Here is a 15471-nt window from a genome sequence, read left to right as displayed (position 1 = left end):
TTATTAGTGTTGGGAGCTAGGAGTCACCAATCTCTATTATTGCCACAACGAGTTCCCTTGGGAGACTATCTGCTAAAAGATTATTTTCTCCCTTAATCCACTCTATGTAAAAATCATATCCAAGGAATTCAAAGTATTAGGCTTCCTTTTCTTTAGATTCCTCGTAGCTTGGCTCTATATTATGACAAATGAAATGTTTAGGTTTAAGAAAAATTTAAATTTTTCTATTCCCTTTTTTAGTGCTAGGATTTCCTTTTCATAGATTTGATATCTGAATTTCGTATCAGTGAATGTCCTAGATCTATATCCACAGACTTCTTTTCTTCCATTAAGAAATTCAAGTATAGGGACAGCAGACCAACTATTGTCAGAAGCATCAGTATAAAGAACTAAAGGTATACCTGCCTTCGGAGTTTGCAATGCTGGAAGATCTTGACAATTTTTCTTTATGTGCTGAACTGCTTGGGTAGTCTTGTTATCCCATCCTTTACTACCAACTTTTAATTTGTCATGAATTCTTTTTCTGTCTTTGGCTATGTCAATGTAAAAAGGTAAAAGATAATTCAAGCAACCCAAAATCTCTAAATTTGTTTCTTAGCACATAAAATATCTAAAAATTTGTAAATTCTTCGAAGTACACGAGGTTGTAGTTTAATTTTGCCTTTATCCAGATGAAGACCAAGGAAATCAATCTCAAATTTTCCTATCTGCATTTTTTTTTGCTGAAAGACACATGCCATGTTTGGTAATTTCTGCATACAATTGTTCAAAACAAGACAAATGTTCAATATTAATATCAGAAAATACAATAATATCATCTATGTAAACTGCACAAAAAAATTTGAGATGACTTAAAGCTTGGTCCATCTTTCTCTAAAATAAGCGAATGTTGTACACAAACTAAACGGCATAGTATCCCATTCATAAAGTCCTTGAGGGACTAAAAATACAATCTTATATTTATCTGATTCTTTCACCTTGATTTGCCAAAATCCTGAGTTACAGTCGAATTTTGAAAATATTTTTTATTGGCAGCTCTTCTAATCAAAACAGCACTAAATGGAATAGAATAATCAAATGAATTTTTTTATCATTGAGGGGTTTATAATTTATACAAAACCTCATGTTCCCTCTTTCCTTTTCCGCTTTTTTATTAACCAAAAATGCTAGGCAAGAAAATGGACTTCTGTTTTTTCAAATAAAACCTCTTCTGAGTAATTCTTCTAATTGCTCAACCATTTCCATGCCCTATGAAGGACTGAGTAGATATGCTGGCTCAAATGTCCAAAGGTTATGAAGGACTGAGTAGATAGTCTGAATTTCACATTCTTCTTGATCAAATGTCCAAAGGTTATGAAGGGTTCATACTGCAACAATTCTTTTCAAAATTTTCTTTAATTTTACAAAATGAATCTTTCGAATCTGTAAGTGTATGAACCCTTCATAACCTTTGCATGATGCTCCTGGATATTTTTTGTCCATTATTTGGTATTTGACTTTTTATCCTTTTACTCTTCAAGTCTGTAAGTGATTAATTTAAGTATAGGAATCATTAATCGGGTTTCATTATGTCTCAATGACATATGATTTTTCCTCATTCATATGGTTAATATTTGGGTTAATAGGGTCACTAGTACGGTATGGTGGTCACTCACTAGACTACACAAGCTAGTACAGAGTGGGTTGCAGAGAGGGTTAGGAATTTCTATTGGAGGGAATAAGAATTATAAGAAGATATCACCATCCATATTGTTAAATTCAAGGAAGTTGTGATAAAAGTCTTACCATTTATTTTGATATGGACATCCTGAGCATATCTTCCCATCTTAAGTGCTTCCCCTATTATTGAGTGTCCTTTAGTTAATTATGGTCATGGCTATCAAAACCTTTCCAGAATTGGCTTTTGTCTTTGCAAATGATCTAGCTGATCCTGAGTCAACAAAAACATCAAACTCTATAGGTTTACCGTTTATACATAGGAAATATTAATGTTATCCTGCTCAATGGAAGAGTCAAAATCAGTGGATTACTTTCCATCTACTTTGAATAGAACAACACGAATTCACTGGTCAATTGGTTAAGAGATTTCAATTGTTTTTGTTGATCCTTAACCATTCTGGTTAATTTTGTTACATCTGAGAGTACCATATCCAATTTTTTAAACATAGTTATTTCGTCATCACAGTCAGTGTCAAATTCACCCTTGTAGATTTTCTTGTTGGTCTGTGGGAAGAATGGCTAGATGATTCCTGGTGTTTTTTCTTCTGCCATGGTGGGATTTTATATCCAAAATTGTTTTTAGCATAAACTTTTATTTCTTTCTGGATCTGATCTCTTTTTTCTATCAGAACCTTGATCTTCTGAAGATGTTTTCTTATGGATCCTCTCCTTTCTTGCCTTGTTTTAGCTCCCTTATAAAGGTCACTATCTTGTTTTCTAAAATTCTTTAAGTTTTGCTTTAGGAGAGTAATAATGAAATTATCATCTTCATGAGCCAACTGTCAGGCATATCTACTCAATCCTTCAGAGGTCGAGGAAATGGATGAACATTTAGAAGAATTACCCTTAGGAAGTTTTATCAAAAAAAGCATAAGTCCATTTTATTGCCCAGCATTTTTGGTTGATTAAAGAGTAGAAAAAGAGCTTTTGTATAAATAATAAACCTCTCAATGATATATTTTTGGCATTTAATTATCCTATTCCTTTTAGTGCTAATTTGAGAAGGAGGGCTATCAATAAACAAATAGTTTCAGATTTTGACTGTAAATCAAGAATTTGGCAGATTCAGGTAAAAGAATCAAATAAATACAAGACTTTATGGATGGAATGTTATGCCGTTTGGTTTGTATACAGCACCAGCCTACTTTCAAAAAAGAAAGGACCAATTTTTAAGGCATCTCAAAGATTTTTGTGCAGTTTACATAGATGACATTATTGTATTTTCTGAGAATAAATTGAACAACTATCTCATCTTGAACAATTGTATGCACCAAGTACCAGACATGGCATCTGTCTTTCAGCCAAGAAAATGAAGATAAGAAAATCTAAGATTGATTTCCTTGGACTTCATCTGGATAAAGGTAAAATTAAACTACAACCTCACATAATTCAAAGAATCCAAAAAAATTTGGATATATTATCTAATAAAAAATAAATTCAAAGATTTTTGATTGCTTAAATTGTGTTTCACCTTTTTACAATGAAATGGCTGAAGATAGAAAAAGAATTAAAGACAAATTAAAAGATGGCAGTAAAGGATGAGATAACAAGACAACCCAAGCAGTTCAGCACATAAATAAAAACTGTCAAGAAAGCATGAGTATGAGACAAAACGTGAAATTAGATTAACCACACAAGATATTAGAAATCAAATATGGAAATTTCTATACAAAGCCACAAAGCCCTGATCACTAACTATTATAATACAATACCTATTCAACTCACAATATCACAAAAACACATATACAAGCGTAAACAACAGTTTCAGCAACAAGTAGACATTAAATTACTGTGAATCCCGATCTAAGAGCCAAAAGCACTTACTTATAAGTGCCCACAAGTTCTTTTCGTGTAATTTATTCAAGATAAATAAAAAGCATATTCAAGTTCCTACACTAAAAAATTTTTGCTTGCAATCAAGACAAAGTTCAAAATACAAAATTATCTACATTACCCTGGGACACGGTTGTGAGGTATTCACACATCACCCCATCGCAAATGGGGACCCCACTTTTTCCTTGCTTCCTAGGTTGTTTGAGTCTTTTGCTATTAGCCTTTGCATTAGAGAAGCATAGGCACTTAAAATGGCCAGGAGTCAGGTGAATAGTGTTGAAAATAATAGCTAGCTCGGATACCTGATTATTGAATTTTAATGTTGTCAATGACAATTAAAATTCATATGTATTATCTCTCATGTAAATGTGTTATTGGGCTGGACCCAAATGTGTAACGTGAGGAAGCATGTAATGTGGAAGGCAATTAAATGTAATTATTGGGCTGGACCCAAATGTGTAGCGTGAGGAATGTACAATGACAATGTAACATAATTAAATAAACATGCAAGCCGACTTGGGGATATTTGGCACTAAAAGGTTGATATAAAACCAACAACAAAATGAAGTCATTTGATCATCAATCCACCACGGATATAATCTGCTTTCCTACATTGGCAAACTCTCCTTCACTTGTGCGAATTTATTTAAGGCTATTGTTAGGTGAAGTTGTCAAGATCTTCAAGCGAACTTGAAGGCTCTCCTTGTGCGATTCTGCTCCAGCCTACCTTAGACATCTGTTGCTGATCTCCTTTAGTCATCTGCTGTTGATTAGAGCTGCATCCTTCATTGCTCTGCTAAGCACTTGCCGTTTGGACAGCAATCTGAGACAAGTTCGCTATATTGTAATTGCCTACATTTGAGATAATACATATTGTATTTTAAGGTTGGGTTTTTCACCTCCAAGAGGGAGGTTTTCCCAGGGTATTGGTGTCTTTTGTCTTGTGCTTTATTGTTGTTACTGTTTATTCACAGACTGATTATAATCTAATTGCTTAAATTAACATCTGATTGCTTAAAATTAACATGGTATCAGAGCTTTAGGTTCATTCAAAATAATCAGATTATTAGTTGTCCTTCACTTTCAGTTTGTTGTTTTAGTTTTGCAAGATGGTTATAGGTCTGAAAGTAGAGGATAGACTTGAAGGTGCCCTCAATTTTACATCATGAAAGGTTCGTGTCCTCCTTGCTCTTGAAGAATTAGAGCTGTTACAATTTGTGGAAGACATGGATCTGACTGAACCTTCGGATCCGGAAGAGCTAAAGCAATTCAAGAAGAATGCTCTCAAAGCAAAGAAGTTCCTTATTGATTTCGTGAAGGATCATCTTGTTCCAGTCATCTCCAAATTGAAGACAACCCGAGAGATGTTTAAATATCTAGAAGGGATATATGAGATCAACAACATCAGTCCAACACTTACATTGAGGCAGCAACTTCTTCAAGTCAAAATGTGCAAAGGAGATTGAGTCATGTCCTTCATGAAGATTTCAGAATTGAAGGACCAACTCAACGCCATTGGAAGCGAGGTTGTGGACAAGGATATTGTCATGATTGCTTTGAATGGTCTTCCTAGCTCTTGGGATCCTTTCATTCAAAGCATAAGTGGAAGAGTTGAATTCCCTTCCTTCGATCGCCTCCGATCAGATTGCATTCAAGAGGAGTCACACCTTGCTGCTAGAGAAATGCATAAAGGCTCTCATGGAGGAGATCAACATGTGCTTGCATCTCAACATGTTAGAAGAAAGGTAGGCCATTGGAAGAAGAACAACTTCAAAAGAGATAGAGACTTCAGACCTTCTGCTTTCGATTCAAGGAAGAAGCCAAGGGATCTTTCACGTGTCCATTGCTTCAGATGCGACAAGTTTGGACATTATGCCAAAGAATGTTAGAATCTTCCCATGCAAGGAGAGGCCAACCTGAATGAAGTTGCAAACTCAGAGGATAATGAAGACTATCTCTTCATTTCTGCCTTGTCCAGCAATGTGCCAACCGATAGTAACACTTGGTTGATAAACAGTGGTGCATCTAGACACATCACGGATATCAAGAGCATCTCTCAGACTTGATGGAGAAAGAGTCCAACCTTCATGTGGTAATTGGTGATGATGCTCAGTATTCAGTAAGAGGTTTTGGTCGCACTTCTTTAAATTTAGAATCTGGCATGTCCTTGCATCTTAGTGATATTTTATTTGTCCCTGGAATTAAGAGGAATTTAATTTCTATTTCTGCCCTAGAAGATAAAGGTTATCAAATAACATTTTCTGAGGGTAAAGTACTTGCATGGCCTAAGAAATCTAGTATTAAATCTGCTCGTGTTATTGGAAATAGATATGATAGTTTGTATAAGCTTTCAGCTAACCCCATTCGAGCACTCATTCATGAAGCCCCTGAATCTTGCGAACTATGGCATAGAAGGCTCGGCCATCTTCACTATCAAGCACTTCCTTCACTTGAAAAGATGGTTAAAGGTATGCCTATACTTTATCAATCTCATGATGATGCTTGCAAAGGTTGTGCATTAAGTAAGAACACTAAAAGTCCATTTCATAAAAGTGAAAGTAGAGCTAAGGAAAAATTAGCACTTGTTCATTCCGATCTATGTGGATCCATGTTTGTTCCTTCACCTAGCAAATTTCTATACTATGTTACATTTATAGATGATTTCTCTAGAAAGACTTGGATTTACTTTCTAAAATCTAAAGAATCTGATGAAGTGTTAAGTAGGTTCAAAGAATTTAAAGCTCTAGCTGAAAATATGTCTGGTAAAAGGATTAAAGTGTTAAGATCTGGCAATGGAGGTGAATACACCTCAAGTGGCTTCAATGACTTTTGTGTAGAAATAGGAATTAAGAGGGAGTTCTCCGTTCCCTACAGTCCTCAGCAAAATGGTGTAGCTGAACAAAAGAATAGAGCCATTGTTGAAGCTGCCAAAGCTATGATTCACGATCAGGACCTACAGACCTCCTTATGGGCTGAAGCATCCAACACTGCAGTGTACATTCAGAATAGATGCCCTCACTGTGTCCTGAAGAACATAACTCTCGAGGAAGCTTTCACTGGAGTCAAACCAAATATCAGCCACCTAATGATCTTTGGAAGTCATGTATATGTTCATGAGCCAAAGGAAAAGAGGACTAAGTTAGAGCCTTCTGGGAAGAAGGGTATCCTTGTTGGATATAGTGAATCTTCCAAGGCATTTCGCATCTACATTCCTAGTCAAAGGTATATTGAGGTAAGTAGGGATGTCACCTTTGAAGAAAATATTGCTTTCAAGAAATCTAAAGGTTCTCTTATTGAAAATGATAAAGAAGTTAATGATAATCAAGATATGGATATTGATACTAACCCTGAGATACAGAGGGAGTCTATTGAGCCTCCCGAACCTGTTGAGCATGATGATTCTCCTGAGCCTCTGGTTCCAATTGATGGACCTAGAGATATTGAAGTTAGCAAGAAAAGACCACTTTGGGTTAGAAGCACAATTCAAGATGCAGAAAAGTTTGCAGCTCCTAGTGGCACTTTCAGAGAAAGTAAGAGACATCAGAAGCTCTCCAACTATGTTGCAATGATGTGCAACATCATTGAGGTTGAACCATCCAGCATAGAAGAAGCTATGAACCAACAAGTATGGAAGTTAGCTATGGACGAAGAGTATCAATCCATCATCAAGAATGATGTCTGGGATGTTGTGCCTAGACCTAAAGGTAAGTCTGTTGTTTCGTCCAAATGGTTGTTTAAAATTAAACATGCTACTAATAGTAGTATAGAGAAATATAAAGCTAAATTTGTAGCTCGTGGTTTTTCTCAAAAGGAAGGCATAGATTATGAAGAAACATTTGCTCTTGTTGCTAGATATACTTCCATTAGAACTATTATAGCTATTGTTGCAGCCAAAGGTTCGGAGTTACATCAAATGGATGTAAAGACTGCCTTCCTTAATGGTGTTATTGAGGAAGAAATCTATATTGAACAACCTGAAGGTTATGAGATTCATAATAGAGAAACTCCTGAGTGCAAATTGAAGAAAGCTCTCTACGGCCTCAAGCAAGCTCCTAGAGCTTGGTATGAAAGAATTGACAAGCACTTAGTTAGTTTAGGGTTTTATAAGAATGATGTTGATCCTAACATTTACTTTAAAGTATTTAATGGTGAAATGTTAATTATGGTTTTATATGTGGATGATTTATTTCTAACTGGTGAAGATAGTCTCATCATTAGGTGTAAGAAAGAATTAGCTACTGAATTTGAAATGAAGGATCTAGGTCTAATGCATTTCTTTCTAGGATTAGAAGTATGGCAAAGACCTAATGAAATTATTCTAAGTCAAGGTAAATATACTATTGATATATTGAAAAGATTTGGTATGATGGATTGTAAACCTATGTCTACTCCTATGGAAACTAACTTGAAGAAGTTAAGTTAACTCTGATTTTGCAGATCCTTCAGAGTACAGGCAGTTGATTGGATCCTTGATATATCTAGTCAACACTAGACCAGATATTTGCTATGCAGTGAGTGCACTTAGCCAATTCATGAACCAGCCAAAGCATGTTCACTTGGTGGCAGCCAAGCACATCGTGAGATACTTGCGTGGAACAATTGGCTATGGACTGAAGTATCCAATCAACACAGTAATCAATTTGGAAGGCTACTCTGATTCTGATTGGGCCGAAAGTGCTACTGATAGGAAAAGCACTTTAGGAATCTGTTTCAGCTTGGGTTCCGCTATGATCTCTTGGGCCAGTAGGAAATAGTTCTCAGTTGCATTAAGTACTGCAGAAGCTTAATACATTGCTTCAAGTGTGGCAACTAAAGAAGCAGTTTGGCTTCAGAAGCTTCTTGTTGGGTTGTTTGGACAACCTTGGGAATCCACTGTTATTTATTGTGATAATCAGAGTTGTATTAAAATGTCTAATAATCCCGTGTTTCATGACAGGTCAAAACACGTGGAAACTCATTATCACTATATTCGTGATATGGCACAAAGAGGTGCCATCCAGCTGAAATATATTAGCACTAATGAACGGGTTTCTGATGTTCTCACCAAGCCTCTAACTCGAGTGATGATTGACTACTTCAAAGAGAAGCTTGGAATTGTGGAGAACACAGCATTGATTGAGAGGGAGTCTCAATCTTAGTGATGCAATTCAGTTTGCATCTTCCACCCTCTACGGGCAATGCAAGGTGGATCCATCCTCTACGAGCAATGCAAGATGGACATCATGAAATGAGTTCATAATACTTACGTGTTTTATTGTAGGTATACTCTATAGAGCTTATACATTCATCCTTGCGGGCAATGCAAGATAAAAGTCATGAATGGATCATGACAAATGACAGATATCCTCCCTAGCTAAGAGGGAGTGTTGAAAATAATAGCTAGCTCGGATACCTAATTATTGAATTTTAATGTTGTCAATGACAATTAGAATTCATATGTATTATCTCTCATGTAAATGTGTTATTGGGCTGGACCCAAATGTGTAACATGAGGAAGCATGTAACGTGGAAGGCAATTAAATGTAATTATTGGGCTGGACCCAAATGTGTAGCGTGAGGAATGTACAATGACAATGTAACATAATTAAATAAACATGCAAGCCGACTTGGGGATATTTGGCGCTAAAAGGTTGATACAAAACCAACAACAAAATGAAGTCATTTGATCATCAATCCACCACGGATACAATCTGCTCTCCTACATGGCAAACTCTCCTTCACTTGTGCGAATTTATTTAAGGCTATTGTTAGGCGAAGTTGTCAAGATCTTCAAGCAAACTTGAAGGCTCTCCTTGTGCGATTCTGCTCCAGCCTACCTTAGACATCTGCTGCTGATCTCCTTTAGTCATCTGCTGTTGATTAGAGCTGCACCCTTCATTGCTCTGGTAACTTGCTGTTTGGACAGCAATCTGAGATAAGTTCGCTATATTGTAATTGCCTACATTTGATAATACCTATTGTATTTAAGGCTGGGTTTTTCACCTTCAAGAGGGAGGTTTTCCCAGGGTATTGGTGTCTTTTGTCTTGTGCTTTATTGCTGTTACTGTTTATTCACAGTCTGATTATAATCTAATTGCTTAAATTAACATCTAATTGCTTAAAATTAACAAATAGCCTTGTGTGAAATGTGAAGTAAGTTTATAGGGTTTGCATGTCATGCCGGTTAATCAGGAGTCTAGCTAAAGAGTTGAATAAAATTGCTGATAGCGTCAATCCAAGAGTTCAAGGTTGTAGGTAAGCTCCAATTGTTTTAATTTTCCCTTGAGTCTTTTGCTTAAGAATTGGTATAAGTATGAGTTTGAGCAATTGAATGAATTATTCCAGGGATTGAAATCTTGTGCAATGAAGTGATTAATAAGCTCATTTGTAATCCGCCTCACACTTTTGAAGCGAACTTCATGTTTGAAGGATATGGAGCGAACTTCATGTTTGAAGGATATGGAGCGACCTTCATGCTTGAGAGGATTGGAGCGAATTTTACACAAAGCAAACTTCATGAGTTGCTACTTTGGAGCGAACATAATGAGTGAGATTTTTGGAGTGAACTTCATGCTTGGGAGATTTAGAGCGAGCTTCTTGATGTTGGAAGTGGAGGAATGAAGGAAATTGCCTACTTCATGATCAAATACTCAAGAGCAAGCTTCATGAGTTCACCGTTTGGAGCGAAATCCATACTACATCACTTGAGCAAGTGGAGCGAAATTCACACTTCATGACTTCACCTTTTGGAGCGAATTCTTAACTTCATGAGTAGATGTTCTCAAGCTAACTTCATGAGTTGGGGTATCGGAGCGAATTTCACCTTCAAGGCTTCACAAGTGAAATGGAAGCATTCACTTACTTCATGTTTAAGCATTCACAAGCAAACTTCATGACTTGCTACCTTGGAGCGAACTTCATGACTTGCCTCGTTGGAGCGAATTTCATCAAGGAGCATACACAAGCCAGCCTACATGAGCGAAGTTGAATGAGAAAGGAAGGATGATCGCCTTGAATTGATTCAATGCCAAGCGAACTTCATGAATTTGTGTTTTGGAGCGAACTTCATGAATTTGTGTTTTGGAGCGAACTTCATGGTTTCACTTCTTGGAGCGAAATTCCTACTTCATGAGTTGCAAGAATGGAGCGAAATCCTTACTTCATGAGTTGCAAGATAGGAGCGAAATCCTTAATTCATGAGTTGCAAAAGTGGAGCAAAACACTTACTTCATGAGTTGCAAGAGTGGAGCGAAATTCACAACTTCATTACTTTGCATATTGGAGCAAAATTTATACTTCATAAGTTGAGCAACCCAAGCGAAATTCCTACTTCATGATCTCACAATTTGGAGTGAATTTCACATTTATTTCAACTTCATGAGTTGAAGCATTGGAGCGAACTTCAGGTTTGAAGAGTTTGGAGTGGATTTCATGTTTGGAAAAGACCAGCAAGCCTAGCAAGCAAGGCAATGGAATAAGACTTCATGTGCATACCCCTTAGAGAGAAAAATGCAACTTCATGAGTTGCCACTTAGGAGCGGATTTTGCAACTTCATGAGTTGCCACTTTGTAGCGGATTTTGCAATTTCATGAGTTGCCATCTTGGAGCAAATTTCATGTTTAGGACATTTGGAGCAAAGTTCATACAAGTCTACTTCATGAGTTGATGATTTGGAGCGAATTCCATTCAAATGAACTTCATGAATCAATAAAAAGGAGTGAACTTTATACAAAATGCACTTCATGAGTTATACGTTGAGGGAGAATTTCATGATTTGAGAAAATGGAGTGAATTCCCTATGAAGGTGAACTTCATGTTTGAAGGATCAAGAGAAAACTTCATGTTTTGAAGAGATGAAGCGAATTTCAGGAGTTGAGAAAGACAAGAGAGCTTAATAAACAAAGTGATTGAAACAAGCTTCACGTGCACACCATCTAGAGCAATCTTCATCTTCAAACCTACACAAGCAAATCATAACTTCATGAATTAGCATGCATGAGCGAATTTCATATTGAATTTCACAAACCCAACATGCAAGAGTGAACTTCATGATTTGACCTACATGAGCAAACTTCACAATATGAAGGATATAAGAGAAGTTCAAGAAAATGAAGAAGAGTAAAACAAGGACAACTTCATGAACAACAAGGGTGGACTAAACTTCAAGATCTCCTCTCTAAGAGAGGAAAGCAACTTCAAGTGTCCCTTCAGGAAGGCGAATTCAAGTGTATTTGATACTAGCTTGTTTGTTTTGCAGGAAACGAAGCAAGATACAAGGAGAACCTCTTCAAGAAGCTTCATCAGCAAACACAAGAACATCAAAGAGGGATAACCTACTGATGGAAGGATGTTTTACAATCTTGAATTCCCTTTGGGAATCCAAGAATCGAAGTCGATACAATGAGGAGCTACATTTAACCATGGCATCACTCACAAGTATGTCAAAACGAAGAAAGATCAACCAAAGTCATCACAAGACCTACATCGAGCATGATTGAAGAAGCAGATAGTTTCAGAAGAGTTAATCAAAGTTTGTTTCTCATCATCATCATCCCTTTAAGCAAGTTGGGTAATGTTGAGTATCAAGAAATATCTTCATGATGATGATCTATCAAGCCTACAAAGTGTGAGTTAAGGTGGAATCCTAGTCATCATCCTAGTCACTTCCTCCACCAATCAAAGAAGTTCCACATCAGCTCATCTTGATTCAATGAACCTGACTCACCAGTGATGGCACAAACTCTGAGGCACCTACCCTTGCTATCTATTAGTCATACCAATAATTATTTAATTGGCCGAATTGAGTTTGTTGTAATAAACCCTAATTAGGGTTTTCATTGTAAAATCTTGGCCATTGATGGAGAATCAATCCTGGCCATTCAGTGTAAATGAGATCTCTATAAAAGCTCAAACTCTTCATTTGTAAAGGTTAATAGTGAATAGTTAATAGTTGGCTAATAGTGAGTAGAATAGTGAATAGCTAGAATAGCAATTAAAATAGAAGCTAGATTAGGAGAAGGCAAAGATTGTTGTCAAACCTTGTTGTAAAGAACAATTGATTTCACTAAAGTTATGGTGAATTTGATTTGTTACTTCGACAACTCGCATGGTCTTTACTTCTCAATTTACTTTCATGTAAATTAGATTGAATGGAAGAATTTGTTGAATACATTCATGTGGAATCCATTTATTCCATACCACTAGCCTCTTGCTGATTGTAAGTGCGCCTTGTGTGGTCAACTGGAATGATATGAGCTTAACTTCGAATCGTTCTACACTCATTGCTTATGCATTAACTTGAATAGTGATCAATGTTTGATGGTATTGATTCGAACATCTTTGAAACGTCCTTAGAAGATTGCACTGAGCTTGTGTCAAATTGTTCAAGTTGATGGTGAGACCTCGCTCCGTAGGATTCCATATAGTTATTCATCCATGTTCCTACATTCTTAGGATTAGAATAGACTCTCTCAACCCTTTACCTTTTGCCATTTTCTCAAAATCCAGCTAATTTAGGATTGAAAGCATCACCATATTGTAACATCAGATGATCTAAGTTCCAGCGAATCAAGCATTCGGGCATTTGAATGTAAGTCCCCTTGTGATACCAGCAATCACATCAACCAACAGAGCTTATCCACACATAGTGACCCTACATTCATGAACCTTGGAGTCTTCTCAAGTGATCCTTAAGCTACTCTTCAGCATTTGAGAGATTTTGTTCAAGAGAGGATAAGATACTTTTGGGTATTTTATTATGTGTTCGCATGTGCATAAAAAACACATCAACAGAAGCGTCCCCAGTTTTTTTTCAGGCATCCCTATCTCGAGGACATCCTAAGGACAGGGGAGTCCTAGGGGACATCCTAATAAATTTTGCATATAGACAATGAATTTTGACAAAGAAATCTATAAGCAATTTGACTTTGACTCTCAATTGAACACAAATTTGCCATAAGAACTCTGCTAATTCTTATATGTTAAGGTTCTATAATGTATATGTGCATGTTTTATCCATGTTTTCATATGAATATTTTATATTTCCTTATATATTTTAATTTTTCCTATTTTTATATAGCCATCCCCTAGCCGTCCCCAAAATTGGCAAAAAAATCACTATCTTGGAAACGTGTATCCCCGTCCCCTGCCCGGAAACTCAGGGTAACATAGAAAATTATCTTAAAATACATATCTATTAAAACTACAAATCTTGAAATAGGATGCCTCTGAATAGATCTTGTAGAAAGTCATCTAAAAAAAGCTATCCTAGAAAATAGCAAGGGCTAAAAATATTCAGTCTAGTGTCAATTAGCTCCTTTCAGTGATTTTAATACAGCTTCCCCATTCTGACAATAGCAAATCCTCTAAAGAAACTCAAAACCAATAACTTGCAAACAATTTTGGTGACTTAAATCTGAAACCCCTATCATCCTTTGTTGTCTTTGCAAACTTGCAAACCTCAATGTTTTGAAATCCTAAACATATGACCCCTAACAATCTATCTTGGAGCAACTACATAACCAAAACTGACTCAAACCCTAGCCATAAAAAACGAAATGACGAGGATAATTGATATTTTCAAACAGAAAAGAAAACTTCTAGAAATCTGCTGCAAACAAAAAACAAACTACTAGAAAACTTCATTAAAAGCCTTGCCCAACAATGACAAAGCAAATTGTGGCACACACTTTTATGAGAATAGAGTGCTCAAACAAATCTTTTCTATTGTAAACTTCACTTGTTTTCCGTCCTCTCTCACATAGGCATGCTTCTAGAGCATTTGGAACAACTTTTTTATGTTTTTAAGTTCACTTCCCTCATGAAGTACACTTTTTTGTACTCGATTCCCTTTTTCATGTTTTGAAGTTCATTTTTTTATAAAGGCACTCTTTTTGGGGTCATATGCGCTTTCTAATGTTTTAAGTTTCATTTTTAAGTGAACTCTTGTTGGAAAAGCATGTTTTCTGAGTCCTCGTGTAAACTTTTTGCTATGTTTTCAAGTTGACATTATTCTCCTAGTGAAAACACAACCCCTTTTGTCATTTAAGTCAGTTTTTGTTCTTATTATATGTTCAGATTGGGCAACATATCCACTTTTTCATGTAAGCCACCTTTTAGACCCAAAGTCCACTTTTTACCCTCCTATGCACTATTTTTTCTTCAAGAAGCTCACTTTTAGTTGGACACTCAATGGAAAGGTGCACTTTTTTAGTCCCTTTCAACCTTTTCAAACACTTAGGCATGCATTTTGGGTCCTTTTGCACCTTATGACATTAACTTAGACCATTCCTGTCTTTCCTTCCTCATCAAAAATCCAATCTTTGACTCATAGAATTCATTGGAAAGCTCTTTTTGTTGGCCGTGCAAAGACATTGACTTAAATCAACAAAAACAAATATTCATGACCATGTGAGACAAGGATTCAATTGTGGCTTACAAAAAATAATGTCAAAAATTTGACTCAGAAGATGGTTCAATATGAAGAAAAAAAATCGTATGGTCACAACATGGGATCAGGTGGTTTTAATATGTTCAACAGTTCAAACATAAGGTGGTATAAATATTTTTAGACATTGGGTGAATTTAAAAATTTGAAGATATAAGATGGTATTAATATTTTATTAAATAACTTATACAATATAAGTTATAATGTCTGATGATGTTATTCAGTAACTTACATAATTCAAATTACCACACTAACTTCTTACCTGGTTAATAGGGAAGTATGTATGCACATTTTCCAATTTGCCTGTTTCCCTCACTGCCTCCTGAGTCCTGACAGTATTCGGTGTAAAGTCTTCATTATCAAAGCTTTCAAAAACCTCTAGGGATTAATTATAAAAGTCTTTAATAATCTTTTAGAGCAGATATTATAACACGGTTATGTCCTGAGTCCTGACAGTATTCGGTGTCAAAGTCTTCATTATCAAAGCTTTCAA

General features: G+C 36.1%; 1 protein-coding gene across 1 annotated transcript in view; it reads right to left on the bottom strand.

The window, feature by feature from the left end:
- The window catches only part of LOC131032588 (ATP-dependent DNA helicase Q-like 3), a 266803-nt gene that overhangs the window by 200279 nt on the left and 51053 nt on the right, over window positions 1–15471 (bottom strand). The gene's annotated exons all lie outside the window — the stretch shown is intronic.

This window comes from Cryptomeria japonica, chromosome 2 (assembly GCF_030272615.1).
Source record: "Cryptomeria japonica chromosome 2, Sugi_1.0, whole genome shotgun sequence".
NCBI classification, from domain to species: domain Eukaryota; kingdom Viridiplantae; phylum Streptophyta; class Pinopsida; order Cupressales; family Cupressaceae; genus Cryptomeria; species Cryptomeria japonica.
Note: the sequence above shows the minus strand (reverse complement) of the source record. Positions and strands in the feature narration are given on the sequence as shown.